Source organism: Microcaecilia unicolor, chromosome 8, assembly GCF_901765095.1.
Source record: "Microcaecilia unicolor chromosome 8, aMicUni1.1, whole genome shotgun sequence".
In the NCBI taxonomy this organism is placed as follows: Eukaryota; Metazoa; Chordata; class Amphibia; order Gymnophiona; family Siphonopidae; genus Microcaecilia; species Microcaecilia unicolor.
The window spans coordinates 172700645-172717261 of record NC_044038.1 but is presented as its reverse complement, the minus strand read 5'-3'; the positions used below and the strand labels follow the sequence as shown (position 1 = coordinate 172717261).

General features: G+C 42.5%; 1 long non-coding RNA gene across 1 annotated transcript in view; it reads left to right on the top strand.

Moving 5' to 3' along the window:
• The window catches only part of LOC115475623, a 123410-nt gene extending 108133 nt beyond the window's left edge, over positions 1-15277 (top strand). The window contains exon 2 of the long non-coding RNA XR_003943072.1: positions 14124-15277. This is a non-coding gene — a long non-coding RNA (uncharacterized LOC115475623). The remainder of the gene's footprint in view (positions 1-14123) is intronic.
• Positions 15278-16617: the final 1340 nt, after the last annotated feature.

The window sequence follows — 16617 nt, the reverse complement described above, 5'->3', positions numbered from 1 at the left end:
CGAATGCTCTTACTGAGTTGTGCACGTTACTTGCAATTATTGTCAATTAGTGCTCATTATTGATTGTTAAGTGCTGTTAAAAACGTTGATTGGCTTGTTAAGCCAATTAAGCTATGTGCGTAGTTTTAGAATGCACCTGGATTTTGGCATGCAGATCTAGGCGCCATATATAGAATCCCCAACCTAGTTTATAGAATTGTCCTTAAAACTGAAATGAAGTTTTTGTTATTGATTTATACCGAGGCATTGTCAACAGGGATGGATTTACCAATAAGAAGAGTAGGCAAGTGTTTCTGGGCAGCTAAAGTTACAGTTTATTGAATTTACTATACTGCTAGGATTTTTGTTTGAAAAAAAATAATAGTGGTGTACCAATTTAAAATAAAATAACACATTCCTTAGCTTCAGCAACAGATGAATCCAGGAACTGGTGGGTTGTATCCGCCTACCAGCAGGTGGAGATAGAGAACACTGAAGAGAAACAGTGATACTGGACATCCAGCTCCCTTTTACATCAGTATATCTCTATCTCCAGCAGGTGGTGGACGGATTTCTTCCAGCTCCTGGATTCCTCTTGGGGTGCTCCTGGGCATTTGTACCAGTTGAGCTTGGGGGGGGGGGGGGGCATCTGGCTGATGGTGCCAACCTTGAGGGCACACTTGCTCTGCCGGTCCCTGCCCTACCCCTTTCCCCCTGCTCTCTGTGAGCTCCCTAGACTTTTGTCTTAAGACGTACCAGAAAAGAACTGCAGCAATCAAATAGGAAAGAATCCATCATACAAAACCATTCATACACCTTGAGGTGAATTCTATAAATTGTGCCTAAAAAATCAGCGCTGGAAAACCCACTTAATCACTATTCTATAAACTACGCCTAAAGGGAGTCTTTTACAAAGGCATGGGTAACTTTTAGCGTGCATTAATGATTACCGTGTGCTAAATGTTAAAGACACCCATAGGAATATATGGGCTTCTCTAGTGTTTAATTTATGCTTATTTTTAGCATGCCTTTGTAGAAGGCCCACGAAGTTAGGTATGGTTTATAAAATAATGCTTAAGTCCCGGGTACTGCGCGTCCATTTGCACCAATGAAAATGTGGTGCAGATGCTGCTCCTAAATTTACATATGGAACCCCTTAATTCTCTAATTGCACGCGTAACCAAAACCCATGCCCACGAATCACCTATGATCCTCCTGTTTCTGTGCTCCCCTTTTCTGGACGTGTGTAAAATTTACTGTGTACATCTTAATTGGTTCCAATTAGCACCAATAATTGCTTGTTAAAAAGCAAATTATTGTCACTAATTGGCTCAATATTCAATTAAATTGCGCACCCAAATTTGAACGTGCAATTTTTGGCAGCTTTTACAGAGTTAGGGGGTTAGTAGCCACTTCAGTGGGGCAGGCACCCGGCTGTGGCAGTCATTTGGTTACATCATCAGTTATGGTGCTGCACCATCTTGTCCATAGCTGAGGGGGGGCCACTGGGGCTACAAGTCTGCAACTCACTGTCGCCTCCTTTTTTTCTGCTGGCTTCTCTCCCTTCATACCCTAATATTCCTCTACCTCTGGAGTCCAATCTGTTGTTATCCTGGCTAGGTTTTACCAGAAAGGAAGCAGAACAGACCCTAAGGAGGGTATGGGGCCCGGCTGCTACCGAATTATTTTTCATTATCTACTACTGACTACTTTCCAAGAATTATAACTTCCTGAAATGTAAATAGAGATGCGTCACTGGACTCCAGACGCTTGTTCGTTAGATCTGTAATTCACTTAACTGCAAAAACACCGAAATAAGGAGCTGCAGATTATAACATAACACAGACTGATTCCTGAAACCAAGTCCATCCAAACCAGTGTACCATAAGCAATGTAAAATACAAAAATACAGAGGACAAGGACATTGCTTCTCACCCAGCCAACCAAGAATCAAAGCAGCCCTAATTTTTAGGAAAATTAGAACATTAGGGCCAATATGCAAAAGGATTAAACCAGGCAGGAGATGTTCCTGCTCAGTTAAACCATGCTGAGTAGGCCAGGAGGGTATATTTAGCTGCTACATATCTCTTCTGCCCGTCACAGCACTGTCTGGGCAGAGCCGGGATTTACCTGTTTAGGACTATATTCTGTAGAAAAAAATGCATGCTGAGGGCTGTTCTATAGATGGCAGTCCAAGTTGAGTGCCGTTTACAGAATAGCGCATAGGGCTGGGATCCATGGCCAACTTTTGGGCATGAGGATTTCCACCAACTGAAATCTGGTAGAAATCCTAATGCGTAAATTAGGTGCGGAACCCCCAAATTCTATAATACTGCACACATCTTAAGTGAATTCCACAGACCCGCCCATGCCCCTTCCATGGCCACACCCCTTTTTCAGTTACACACTAAATGATTTGCATGCAGATCTTTATAGATTAGCCCATTGCAAGATGCGCAGACAAGTCCACATTGTTGCAAATTAATGCTAATAATTGTTAGTGGCCAATTGGGTGAGTGTCCAACTTTACACATGCAATTTTTAGCACCATATATAGAATCTGGGGGTTAGAGTGATATTCAGCCCACTAATGCTTGGATGCATAAAGAGAGGCATGACCAGCAGGAAAAAGGAGGTGATAGTGCCGTTGTATAAGTCTCTGGTGAGGCCCCATTTGGAGTACTGCGTGCAGTTCTGGAGACCGCACCTACGGAAAGATATAAACAGGATGGAGTCGGTCCAGAGGGCGGCTACGAAATTAGTAAGCGGTCTTGAATGCAAAAATTATAGGGACAGGCTTATGAACCTCAACATGTATAAGCTGGAAGAGAGGAGGGAGAGAGGAGACATGATAGTAACGTTTAAATATCTCAAGGGCATTTATGTACAGGAAGAGAGCCTTTTTCAAATGAAGGAGAGCTCTGGAATGAGGGGGCATATGACAAAGATAAGAGGGAATAGGCTTAGGAGTAACCTAAGGAAGTATTATTTCACAGAAAGGGTGGTGGAGGCGTGGAATGGCCTCCCGGTGGAGGTGAGGGAGTCTTGGACTGTTCCAGAGTTTAAAAAGGCATGGGATAAGCATGTGGGATCGCTTAGGAACAGGTAGAATTGTGGGTTACAGAGGATGGGCAGACTGGATGGGCCATATGGCCTTTATCTGCCATCATGTTTCTATGTTTCTATTAAAAATGCTAACGTGCCCATAGCACCGCTTTGTAAACATAGGCGTAATATTACAACCAAAAATCTGCACTAAAATCACCAAGCTAATGAATAGCATGGTGGACATACAAATGTAAACAGAGCAACAGAATAGGGAATTCTTCTCAATGGCCTCAGGCTTTTTTTTTTTTTGGTTGTTACTTGTTTTTAGTTCCTTACTACAACCATTAACCTATGGAAGTTTCTAGTACAGGACTTGCAGTACTTCACCTCAGATCAGCTTGGTAAAGGGACCCCAACATTTTTAGATAACCCAGTTGACAGCTTAATAAGAAACATCATTGTGGAGACTCATAAGTACATAAGTGTTGCCATACTGGGAAAGACCAAAGGTCCATCAAGCCCAGCATCCTGCTTCCAACAGTGGCCAATCCAGGTCACAAATACCTGGCAAGATCCCAAAAAAGTACAAAAAATTTTATACTGCTTATCCCAGAAATAGTGGATTTTCCCCATTTAATAATGGTCTATGGACTTTTCCTTTAGGAAGCCATCCAAACCTTTTTTAAACTCTGCTAAGCTAACTGCCTTCTCTGGCAATGAATTCCAGAATTTAATTACATGGTGTGTCCCTTTTCCCCCAGTGCTGGATATGCCATGTAGGTTACTATGTTGACATGTATGACCTAGGGGAATGCAGCACAAGATTTGAAACCAAGTGTTCATTGGTTTGAGTTTTAGCTGTGCAACGAATCTGTGTAACCTTTGACAAGCCAGGTTCATCTGCATATCCTGGTTCACATCACTGTTATTAAGTGGTGTTAATGATGACAAATGTGTGTAATGTCATGAGGCAGGGCCACGTTACTGTCTTATGTGGTGCTCTAAAAATATTATTGCCATTATGCAAATTAACATAGCAGATTAATTGTGGTTTCACATACTGGTTGACCAAGAGGACTGTAAAACAGAGCCAAGGATTTTGTTTTGACTTTTTTTAAAAGCCTGAAGATTATAAAGGGGTTCATTTACTAAGATGCACTAAAAGATTTAGCGTGTACTAAGTTAGACGCCCATAGAAATATAATGGTTATCTTATCATTTAGCACACAGTTATCATTAGCAAGTAAATTAGCACACCTTGATAAAGGGAAAGGGACTTGGAGCCAGGTGCACTAACTCCACGGAAAGAGCCCTTCCCTTACCGATCCCTTAGTGAATCGGTAAAAAACGGGCATGCATGAAGGAAATCGCATGCAAATGAGCTGCTCGCTGTTAGCACATTTGCACACGATTGATTTCCTTCCTAAGGAGGGGAAGCCAGTCGGCCAGCTGAGCATGCGCAGAGCAGCCAATCGTTATGCTAGCTGCTCTGCGCATGCCAAGATGGCTTCATACACGTCCTTCACTCAAAAAAAAGGACATCCCTGACGAGCACTTGGATATTTTTCCCTTCAGATTTTGTGATGGGCGTTCTTCTCTTGGACGTGTTTTTCTTATGTGCCCGAAATGACTACGCCGGAGAGAATCGGTGATCGAGACGTGCGAGGACATCCAAATCAAAACTATTTGGACATCCTTTTCGATTATGGCCCGCCAGGCCTCTCTCAGCCAATCACAGCACGTTTAACTGTCTCCAGCAGTTTTTGGGCATGTAAGAAAAACACTTCCAAGAGAAGGACGCCCATCTGAAGAATCTGAAGAATCTGAAGAAAAAAAGCGTCCAAGTGTTCGTCAGGGACGTCCTTTTTTTTTTTTTTTGAGTGAAGGACGTCCAAGTGTTAGGCACTTGAAAGGACATCCCTGACGAGCACTTGGATGTTTTTTTTCCTTCCGATTTTTGCGATGGGCGTCCTGCTCACAGCAGCCCCAACAAGAGGTGCAGACCTCCCATTAGGTTTTCCACAGTGTATGGGGTCGGAAACAGTAGTGCATCACATTATAATAGTAATTAGCTCATTTGCATTCCGTTTTCGTTAGCTGCTACCATGACAGGAAAATGGCTCGGATTACCATTTTGTGCATGTCCCAGTTAACTACTTGCGCGATAAACTGGCTAGAACCAGTTTAAAAACCACGTTGCTGGCTCGTTAAGTTTAGTGCATCTGGCCCTTGATATACTGCCTTTCTGTGGTTTTTGCAACTACATTCAAAGAGGATTTACATAGTTTATATAGGTACTTATTTGTACCTGGGGCAATGGAGGGTTAAATGACTAGCTCAGAGCAGAGGCATAAAGTGCTTTGGTGGGACTTGAACCCAGTTCCCCAGCATCAATGTCCACTGCATTAACTACTAGGCTACGCTTCCACCTGAAGTGTTTTGCTAACCTCTGGGACATAAAGGTAGGAGTAAAGCTTGTGCCTAACTATTATCCACCCAGGGTACTCAGAATTCCATTAAACTCTTTAATTGAGGAACATAAGGGCAATAGGCAGATTTAAGACAGGAAAATGTATGAGCTTAACACTGATTTTCAAACAAAATGGTAAAGGGTTTGCATCAATAGCCGTATGATATGAAGCTGAAAGATTTCAACATGTATACCCTGGCCTAGAGGATCAGAGTGATAAGGGATATGAATGTGATTAATGCATGAAGAGCAAACCTGTTTTAAGAAAAAGGAAACTTGTAGAAGGAAAGGCTGTAATGGGGACGATTCAGAAACAGCATCAGAAAGTTTTTTTCACAGAAAGGATGGTGAGTGCTTGGAATGTCTTCACAGCAGGGATGGTGGAGAAAAAGCAGTAAGAGAAGGGATAAAAACAGCAGATTTATAGTGGTAAATGAAGCAAATTGGGGGTAATCTATGAAGTAAGGTCAGACAGTGGAAAAAGAAACATACATGCACAGTGGTGTGTGATCACATAAAAATCCTTTAATCCAGAATCCAACATGGCCCGTGTCAGATCCAGGATTAATAGAATAAAAGACTTTTATTTGATTGCAAACCACTGTGCATGTGTGTTTCTTTTCCCACTGTCTGACCTTGCTTGAACTTGCATGTGGAATTTTTATCTTCCTGGGGTGTTTTTGTTTTAATTGTTGTTGGTAATCTATGAAGAACATTAGTTACAGTCCTAAACAGCAGATTACATTAGGATTCCCAAAAGCATATCAGTATCTCCTCCAGAACACAGCTATTAAACTGACTCATTCAGCAAAGTATTGTGAGCATGTGACTCACAGAAAGAATGGATCCACGGAATCTTAGCAGAGTTTAGGTGGCAACACCGGTAATTGGGAAGCAAAACCGGTGCTGGGCAGACTTCTACGGTCTACGCCCTGATTGTGACTGAATAGATATGGATGGGCTGGAGTGTAAATTTTAAGGGGCTTCGACATTAGCTTCAGAACTTTTAGTACAAAAAGAGTTCTGGACAGACTTCTACGAGAATGGCAAGGACAAATCAAACTCGGGTATAAAATATCACATACCATGTAAAATGAGTTTATGTTGTTGGGCAGACTGGATAGACTGTACAGATCTTTATCTGCCCTCTTTTACTATGTTACTATATTACTCTTTGGGGTTTTACATGGAATGTTGCTACTAATTGAATTGGGATTCCGGAATCTTGTATCGCTTTAGGATTCCAGAACCTTCAGAACTTTTAGTACAAGAACAGTACTGGGCAGACTTCTACGGTCTGTGCCCTGAGAATGGCAAGGATAAATCAAACTCGGGTATACATATAAAGTATTTCATACCATGTAAAATGAGTTTATCTTGTTGGGCAGACTGGATGGACCATACAGGTCTTATCTGCCTTCATTTACTATATTACTATGACTCCTCTTCTCATTGACAGACAGTGGTGTCTTGTCCATATGGTTCTAGCATTTGGTTACCCGTTGCCTCTCTTCAGTGATCTGACACCATACATACCTTGCTGTCCTTTATAGTCCTGGTATGATAAGATGATGTCTGTTCCCACCCCCCACCCTCACTTGGAACATACATGGGGTACTGCTTTTTATGTGCTGGTACCTCTGCTTTGGAATTACCATCCCTAAGTATGTTTGTCTGAAAAGCTTCTAAGTTAATCAGGACTTAAGACGCATTATTTTACTATTGCCAGTGGACTAAATGGTGTCCCTAGTGCTGGCCATTTCTGTTTGCAGTTGTAGAGAGGTGTTAGTCCACTCTTAAGGTTATCAATAGAAATCAAACAAAATAAAACATGGAAAAGAAAATAAGATGATACCTTTTTTATTGGACATAATACATTTCTTGATTAGCTTTCGAAGGTTGCCCTTCTTCGTCAGATCGGAAATAAGCAAATGTGGTAGCAGATAGTATATATAAGAGAAACATCAAAGCATTACTTTGACAGTCTGACAGGGTGGGAGGGTGGGGGTGGGTAGGAGGTATGCATGGGGACATCAAAGCATTTCATTGATATTCTAACAGGGTGGGTGTGGGTGAGAGGAGGGTGATACATTTTCTATCAACGTTTTGTTACTTGTTTCTCCTGATGCTGTTTTTCTTTTCCCTCCCTTGTCCATTGTGGTTTGAATGGAATTTGTAAGATTTGTGCTGTTGTTTAAAGTTTGGGTGTACACTGCTTTGATATTGATGGCATAACAGTCAGTAAACAACCATAGTGGAGCAGTTGCAACCCTGAACAGCAGATGAATGATTGCATCAAGTCTTTAAAGCATGGGGACTTTAGCACTGTGATACAGTCTGGGCATCCTTGGGACAGATAAGAAGGATCAAGGAGCCTGGGTAGAAGACTGGGACAAGAACATAAGCGTTTGCCATATTGGGACAGACCGAAGGTCCATGAAGCCCAGTATCCTGTTTTGAACAGCGGCCAACCCAGGTCACAAATACCTGGCAAGATCCCAAAACAGTGCTCATCCTAGAAAAAAGCAGTGGATTTTCCCCAAGGCCATGTTAACAATGGCTTATGGACTTTTCTTTTATGAAGTGTCCCAGACCTTTTTTAAACCCCGCTAAGCTAACTGCTTTTACAACATTCTCTGGCAACAAACTCCAAAGTTAATTACATGTTCAGTGAAGAAATTTTTTCTCCAATTTGTTTTAAAATTAGTACTGTGTAGCTTCACTTTGTATGTCCCCTAGTCCTAGTAGTTTTGGAAGAGTAAACAATCGATTCTCGTCTACCCCTTCCACTCCACTCTTTTAAGACCTCTGTCATATCTCCCCTCAGCCGTCTCTTCTCCAAGCTGAAGAGCCCTAGCCACTTTAGCCTTTTCTATAAGTTTTCTCATCCCCTTTATCATTTTTGTTGCCCTTCTTTGTACCATTTCTAATTCCATAATATCTTTTTTGAGATTTGGTAACCAGACTTGCACACAATACTCGAGGTGTGGTCGCACCGTGGAGCGAAATAAAGGCATTACAACATCCTCATCTTTGTTTTCCATTCCTTTCCTAATAATTCCTAACATTCTATTTGCTTTCTTAGCCGCCGCTACACACTGAGCAGAGGGTTTCAACGTATCATCAACGATGACACCTAGATCCCTTTCCTGATATGTGACAAGAGGGGACTTGTGTTGGGTTACATTTTGAAAATATATATGTACATTAAGGGCTGGATTCTATATATGGCGTGACAAGTAGAGTGCGTTAAATTGTGTGCGTGGCCAATTAACGTAAACTACTCAATTGAGCAACAAACCAATTAGTCATGCTAATTGGCCAGTAACAACCAATTATCACCACTAATTGGCAATAATTGGAATTTACATGCGTTTCCTTTTAGGCATATTCTAAAAGGAGGTGCATGTAAATTTCAATGTGTATAGCTGAAAAGGGGACGTGGCCAAGGAAAGCGTGTAGGCATGTCAGGGGTGCCAATCAAATTTACGCGCCTTGTAGAATTTGGGGGAACGTGCGTACCTTTAGGCATAGGCATTTACTCCAAGTTTTCGGTGGCATAAATGGTCGCACCAAAATGTAGGTGTGTTCCCATGGCCTATGCGCTAGGACATAGTTTATAGAATAGCGCTACGCACATTATTGAGATGGGCCTATATTTTAGACGCCATGTACAGAATCCAGCCCTAAGGGCATACACAGAAAACTTTTGTTTGTTTTCTAATAATTTTGGCTGATTTTTCAGACTTATTTTTTGGTTTATGGCAAAAATGAATGTGTGTAATATTTGATTAATGTGTGTTAAAATGTTTAATACATGTAAATCAATTTTATGCACATAAATTCAAATTCATGCAAATTATGTGCATGAAGTCAATTTACTGCATATGCTTTATGTGCATTATATTTTCCAAACCGAGGGATCATCCTATGCACATCTGCCAAGAGGATGGATGGGCCCACTTTGATCTTTATCTGTTGCTATTTGCAATTTTACTATGTACAGTAAAACAACACAAATGTATCCTTTAACAATCCTATATAATAATTCTCACCTCCAACGTCCTATCTTGCTGCCTGTGTCCGTGGCTTTCTTCGGAGTTGGTCTGCTAGGCTCCGTACATCAGGCTGACGTCACGTAGAATGCCAGAGCCGGAGGAGGAGGGGCGAAAGGGGCAGGGCACAGAGGCGGAGGCGGAGCTTGAAAGAGAAATAGAAGCGTTGAGGGGCGGAGTAGCCGAGAGCATCACGACCAATGGCAGGGAAAGAAAGGTTGGAGTCATCATTGGGCGTGAGCGGAGGGGGCAGAGCCATGGAGAGCGTGCTGCTGTGCCGAGCCGGTGCACTCGCGCGGTCCTACGCTGGGCACGGGGGAGGGGAGGACCTCAGGAGTCGGAGCGGCACTGCAGAGGAGGAAAGCAGGTGACGGCTGCCCCTCCGGGCCCCATGGGAGGGTGTGTGGGCAGCCGCCACGACTCCTCAGGAGGGAGGGAGGGACCTTGAAAGTCGGAGGGAGGGAGCTTGAAACTCGGAGGGAGCGAAGGACCCTGAAACACGGAGGGAGGAATCCTGAAACTCAGAGGGAGGGGGACCCTGAAAGTCAGAGGGAGGGAGGGGATGACCCTGAAACTCGGAGGGAGGGAGGGGGGACCCTGAAAGTCAGAGGCAGGGAGGGAGGGGGGACCCTGACAGTCGGAGGGAGGGAGGGAGGGAGGGAGGAAGGGAACGACCCTGAAAGTCAGAGGAAGGGAGGGAGGGAAGGGAACGACCCTGGAACTGGGAGGGAGGGAGGAAGGGGGCCCCTGGCACACACTCTCATTCTCACTCACACACACTCTCTCTCTCTCTCACAGACACACTCGCACCCAGTCTCACTCTCTCTCTCATAGACACACTCGCACCCAGTCTCACTCTCTCTCTGTCACACACACACACTCGCACATTCACTCTCTCTCTCTCTCTCTCTCTCTCTCACACACACACACTCTCTCAAACATATACACTCCGAGGAAAACCTTGCTAGCGTCCGTTTCATTTGTGTCAGAAACGGGCCTTTTTTACTAGTTTATGAAATAAACCAAAAAAGAAAATAGAACTGAATCCTGGAAAGACCATATTTGATTAGCTTGCATACTTATTACTAAGCTTCGGTAAAAGGGAACCTGCACTAGCATTGGTGCGTGTTTTTGATGTACACTGAGACCCCCTTTTATTGCAACGGGTAAAAGGCTTTTTTTTCTCAAAAAGAAATGGCCATTTTGGTTGGCAGTAAGGGCTCCCATGCTAACCCAGCGAGAGCCAGGCACGCGCTGGGGGTGGAAACTACCGTCAGGCTCCAGGGGTAGTTCTGGATTGGCTTTTGGTAAGCCTGCGGTGGGCTTACTGCCCCTTAGTTAAAGGGCCCCTAAGTCTCCATCAGTCTCTTTTTGTTTGTATCACAGAAAACGAGGAGTCCTGCTGAGCAGAGTCTGTGAGAGAATTCGATAACCTTGTGCCTCCATGTAGGGGCCCCCGGGGTGCACAGTAGGAGGTTATTCTATGAAGTAGGCACTTACTTTCCTTTCCAGAGTACTAGCATAACCCGATATAAACATACCTAATATTTAGCTGGTGTAGTGCAGGCACCCAAGTGGGGGCCCTGCTTAGGCCCCACCCATGCTCCGCCCCTTACATGTTATACTAGTAACACATGTTGGTACAGAATAGCACTTAGGCAGTGAGTGTGCACACATGTGCATATATACTAGAATTCTGAATATTTATGCACATGCCAGGTTCAGTAAATGGCGCTGAAAATTTGGTGCCAGGAAAAATCTGCGCCAAGCGCCTTTTATAAAATAGCACTTAGAGCAGATTCCCCTGCCTAACCATGGGTGCGAGGGCTTACACCTGCTAAAACTCGGCATGCAAGTTGAGGGGTTCTTTTACAAAGGCACGCTAGCATTTTTAGCACACACTAAAAGTAAGCATGCACTAAATGCGCTACCACACCTTTGTAAAAGACCCCCTGCGTGCATAACCCTGGTATTCTATAATACTGCACTGAAATGTTTGCAATGCCCAAGCTCCTCCCATGGCCACACCCCCTTTTGGGCTGCACACGAGGCACTTTGAGTACACAGCATTATAGAATAATTCATAGGCAGATCCACATATAAGTGCAAATTAATGCCAGTTAACGTTCATAATTGTTTATGGTTCGATAACTAAGTTTGCACGGGGATCTCAGATCCATGGCCACTTTTGGGTGACCTTTACAGAATCCAAGGGATGATACACCCGTAAATGTTAGCACCTAGGCTGTAACCTTGCCCTCCATATGGTTAGTTATGCCAAAGCAACTGAATCACCCTCACATCTTTTGTGTGCATTGCATTACATTGTGTATTTCAATACCGGTAGGTTCTAAGTGGTTTACAATAACACAAGAGCCAAGGCAGTCCCTCAGGGAAATAATATTAGGTGAACCTCTTAAAAAGTAAAGGAGCCCTTTTACAAATCTGCGGTAAAACGTGGCCTGTGGTAGTATGGATGTGTGAAAATTGCCATGTGCCAAGGCCACTTGTACCACGGCAGGAATTTCTATGATTTTAAATGGAAATCGTAAATTGCCACGCACTAATAAAAATATTGGCATGTGGTGATTTACTGCCTGCCTTATCTCCTCCTATTTAGAAGGCGGTAAGGGATCACGCACTAACCTGTCAGTAATCGGACAGCATGCGCCGATGGCCAACTGCCACCAGGCACGTTACTCCCTGCCCCCCCCACCCCACACTAGAAAATTTTCTTGCGCAGGTAACACCATGCAACAAACACAGAACTTCCACAGGGCACTATGGTGCTCCATGTGGTAATTCTGTTTTGCTACGCACTACCCACACAGTAGCCCCACAGCGCCTGGCCCCAAAGTCATCAGAGTATTGAAACATGGCTGCAAACACTTCCATATTTTTGGTGATTGATCAGCAATGAGTTTGTCATAAATTTTAAACCTTTTCATTCCCTCAAGTGCGAGCAAAACAGAATTAATTTGCAATAAGTCTACACTCATGCTGGACACCTCACCTAAACAACTTCACCACCACCTAGCAATTATCATCATGATATATGCAGACGCTGTTTTGCTTTAAATATAAACAGTTAAACATGATTTTCCGTCAGGAGGATCTGATCCTTACTGGAAATTTGTATCTGGGGAAAGGTCGTGGTTTTCATAGACCGGTGCAAGAGTTTCCAGAAAAGAGGTGGAAGAAGTTAAGCGTAGAATATGTTTTGAAGAAATTGTGAGAAACGGACTCAACCGGTTGTCAGTCAGGAAGTGGCAGGGCCCGATCAGTTTGCACTGTACAAAACATTGTGACAGTTGAAGTACCAGATAGTGAAGTGATGTCGTTTAGGTGAGATGGCCGGCATGAGTGTAGACTTATTGCAAATTTAAATTCAGGATATATCTCAACTTTTATTGAAATTGGTCACGTTTTGACAGAGTTATGCAGAAAAGAAGCTTTGCATAGTTTTCTTTGTTTTGTTTTGAAACACTGTGGGGCTCATTTTCAGTGCCTTTAGACTTATAAAGCCAATAGATTACTCTGTAGAATTGCAAAGTTTAGCTTCCTACCCTAGTCTGCAAATAACAGGACATAAAAGGATGTAAAAGTTTGGAGGGGTAAATTTGAGCAACTTTCATTTTTGAAAGTTTTGTATACTATAGGGTCAGTAGAAAGGGACTATGCAGTTTTTTTTTCACAGAGATATCGATGTTTGAAAAATTGCAATTCTTTTATGCTTTTATCCAAAACAATTTACTTTTTATTTTACTGACAGATGTTTTTCATTTTTTAAAGATGTAATTAGTCCAGCTGAAAATTTCTTTTGCAGGTTTATGCAGGTCATAAGCCCTCTATCTTGTGCTATAAATACATCATATGCCCCACTTTTGGTATCTCTTTGCTCAGTGGGTCACATATATAAAAGAAGCTGCTGTGGGTATAATATTGTTGGGGGGGGGCAGGGGGGGAGTGTTCTGTGAACATTAGCATTTTGGATATAGCTGTTTTGGGGGCGGGTGGGGGGGTCACTTGTCCATCACTGAGGCCATGAAAGTTAAGGTACCTCATGGCCCCAATCTGAAAACTGAGAAACTCCAAACCAAAGACACAAACGCTTGCAGGCCAACAAATTTGAATTTGAATGACCACAATAACATCAAACCCTGCAGAGATCTGAGTCCACTGGAAAGAGTTTTTGATTCTGCATATTTCTCTGGTTCTTCACATCATGACCCTGATGCTGACCTTCAGTGCCCATTGCTGGGTAAAAAGTATTGCAGAATGGGGTTTTTTTTTCTCTTTGGGATTAAAATTTGTCTTTTGAGTAAATAATCATAAGTGGTTAATAGTTCGTTTAAATATTTCAGCACTGATGTAGCACTTATGATGTATCTTCCCTTGGGGATTGTGTTTCCTGTTCACTATAAACTGATAAAGCATTTTTTGCTCTTTTTTAGGGGGGGGTGAGGGGGTCTCTGAAAATTGCAATCTGGAGTTGTGGGATTAGGTAACAGTGATATCAAAATGTCAGTATATTTAATCTCCTGACCATGTGGTCCCTTCTGTTTCCTAAGGTTCAGCTTGGATGTCCACGGAGCAAGGCCGTGGTCTCTCCCCCTGTCCTCAGGTGATGTTTTACAGCATCTTTCTCCCTGATGTTTCCTCTCTGCAGACATCTCTCTGAGGTTTTTGGAAGCTCTTGAATCTGTCTTTGCTGTCACTGGCTAAAGATTAATGGACTGTAGCTCATCAGTAAAGTATCCAGGCCTGTGGAGGAGGTTGAACCTTCACGGAGCCAGATGAGAGAGACGTTAGGAGCTGAAGTATCCACAAGCAAATTGTACATCTCTGAATAACAGCCAAACATATTCTATGTACCACCAGGCAAGAAATCAAACCTGAGACAACATGGACCCAGACCAGAAACCGGGAATCAACCTTCTTGTCCTCTCTGTACCCTGCAATTGTTTTTCACTGCTGTTGTTGATTTATGTATTCATTGTATTGATATGACTTATTAATCACATCTTCTATACCTTTGAAATAGTGTGGTTGCTATGTTCACTTTAAAAGTAATAAATAGAAATAAAACAAAACAAATGGAGAAAATAAGATGATACATTTTTATTGGCTAACTTAATACACTTTTTAACTACTGCGGAGGAAGAAGACCCTGGGTTTCAAAAACTAGTCAAAAATTGCATTACCTTTTTTAGGTGCCCTTTTACAGAGCTACAGCAAAAAGTGGCCTTGGTGTACCCTTGCGCAGGTTTTTCTGCACGCTAAGGACATTTTTGCCACAGCCGTAAAATGGCTGGTTTTCAAAACATTTTTGTATTAATGGCCATTTGCTAATGTTGCCATTCAAAAAAATTAGTGTGAGCACTTACCCGCACTATTTTGGAACTGATTAGCACAGGAACGCCTCCTTACAAGCCCCTCCCCCCCAAAAAATAGAACATTTTTTTAGCGCATGGATTAGCATGTGCGAAATTGGCACTTAACACAGGATACCTGAGCACGACCCACAGTTTGCCATTTTAAGCTGTGTTAGCACCTAATGCAGCTAAGGCCCTGTTAATTAATCTGCACTAAGGGTGCACTAGCATTTTTAGCGCACACTAAATGCTAAAGACACCCATATATTCCTATGGGTGTCTCTAGTATTTAGCATGCGCTAAAACTGCTAACATACCTTAGTAAAGCAGGGTCCCTAATTAAAAAAAAATCCCCTTATTGAGTTATCATCATTTTTCTTTATTTATATTTACTGCATTGGAAGTAAATTGCATCAATATCAATATTTAAAAAAAAAAAAAAACCTTATACAATACATTGATTGCCACCCACTTGTCCCTCTATCCAGGCTTCCGCACCCCACTGTTAATATCTGTAATATATCTCTCCCCACAACTTCCTCAGTTGTCCTTGCAATATATCCAGCTGCAAACTATGCCAAAACATTTCACAGGACCCCACGGTCATTCACAAAGGAAAAATATTCAACATTAAGGAATCGTTCACATGCTCATCTTCCAATGGGGTATATATCATTCAGTGTAAAAAATGCAAGGGAAGGCCTGCTACACTACATTGGAGAAACCAGTCAGATGCTAAAGAAGAGATTTCATTTACAAAGACACCATATGAAAAATGGTAGTACCAATAAAGATGTCACGCCTGTGGGGCAGAAGTACCAGTGATTTCAAGGTAAGAATCCTTAAAGGGAACTGTAAAACAATACAGGAAGACCTTTGAAGTCAGAATGATTAAATATTTTGACACCCACCAGACAGGACTTAAAGATCTAGCCCATTATAAACCATAAAATTGTACTGCTTTGTCACCCTCCTGTCTCCATGCATATCTCCCTGTCCCTCATCCACCAGACTCTTCCTCTCACCTATCTACCCCCATCCTGTTAAGACTGTCACTGGACTGCTTTGATGTTTCACTTATATATACTTTATTTCCGATCTGACGAAGAAGGGCAACCTTCGAAAGCTAATCAAGAAATGTATTGTTATGTCTTTTCCATGTTTTATTTCTATTGATTACTTTTAAAAGTGGACTAACATGGCTACCACACCTCTCTACTCAGTTGTCCTCCAAATTATCTCTTTTTATTATCTGTAAAGTTATCTGAATGGGAGTTACGTTTCCTCATCAGATCAGAGCAGGGGTGGGCAACCTCGAGGGCTACAACTCACTCAGTTTTTCAGGATTTCCCCAATGAACATGCATGAGATGTATTTTGCAGGCATTGCCTCTATTGTATGCAAATAGATTTCATGCATATTCATTGAGGAAATCCTGAAACTCTGACTGGGTTGTGGCCCTGAAAGACCAAGGTTGCCCACTCCTGCAGCAGAGGAACAGACAGTAAGGTTATTCCAAAAGATGTTCCAAAAGATGGGTGAAGTGCTTCAAAAAGGTGGTAAATGAATCCAAACTAATTAATTGACCTCGCTTTCTCTCTCTAGTCTTCCCATACAAACAATCCTGCTGCAGCGTTTTTGATCAGTTTCATGCAAAGATTTCTTTATCTTGTGTTGCTGAGCTCAAGTA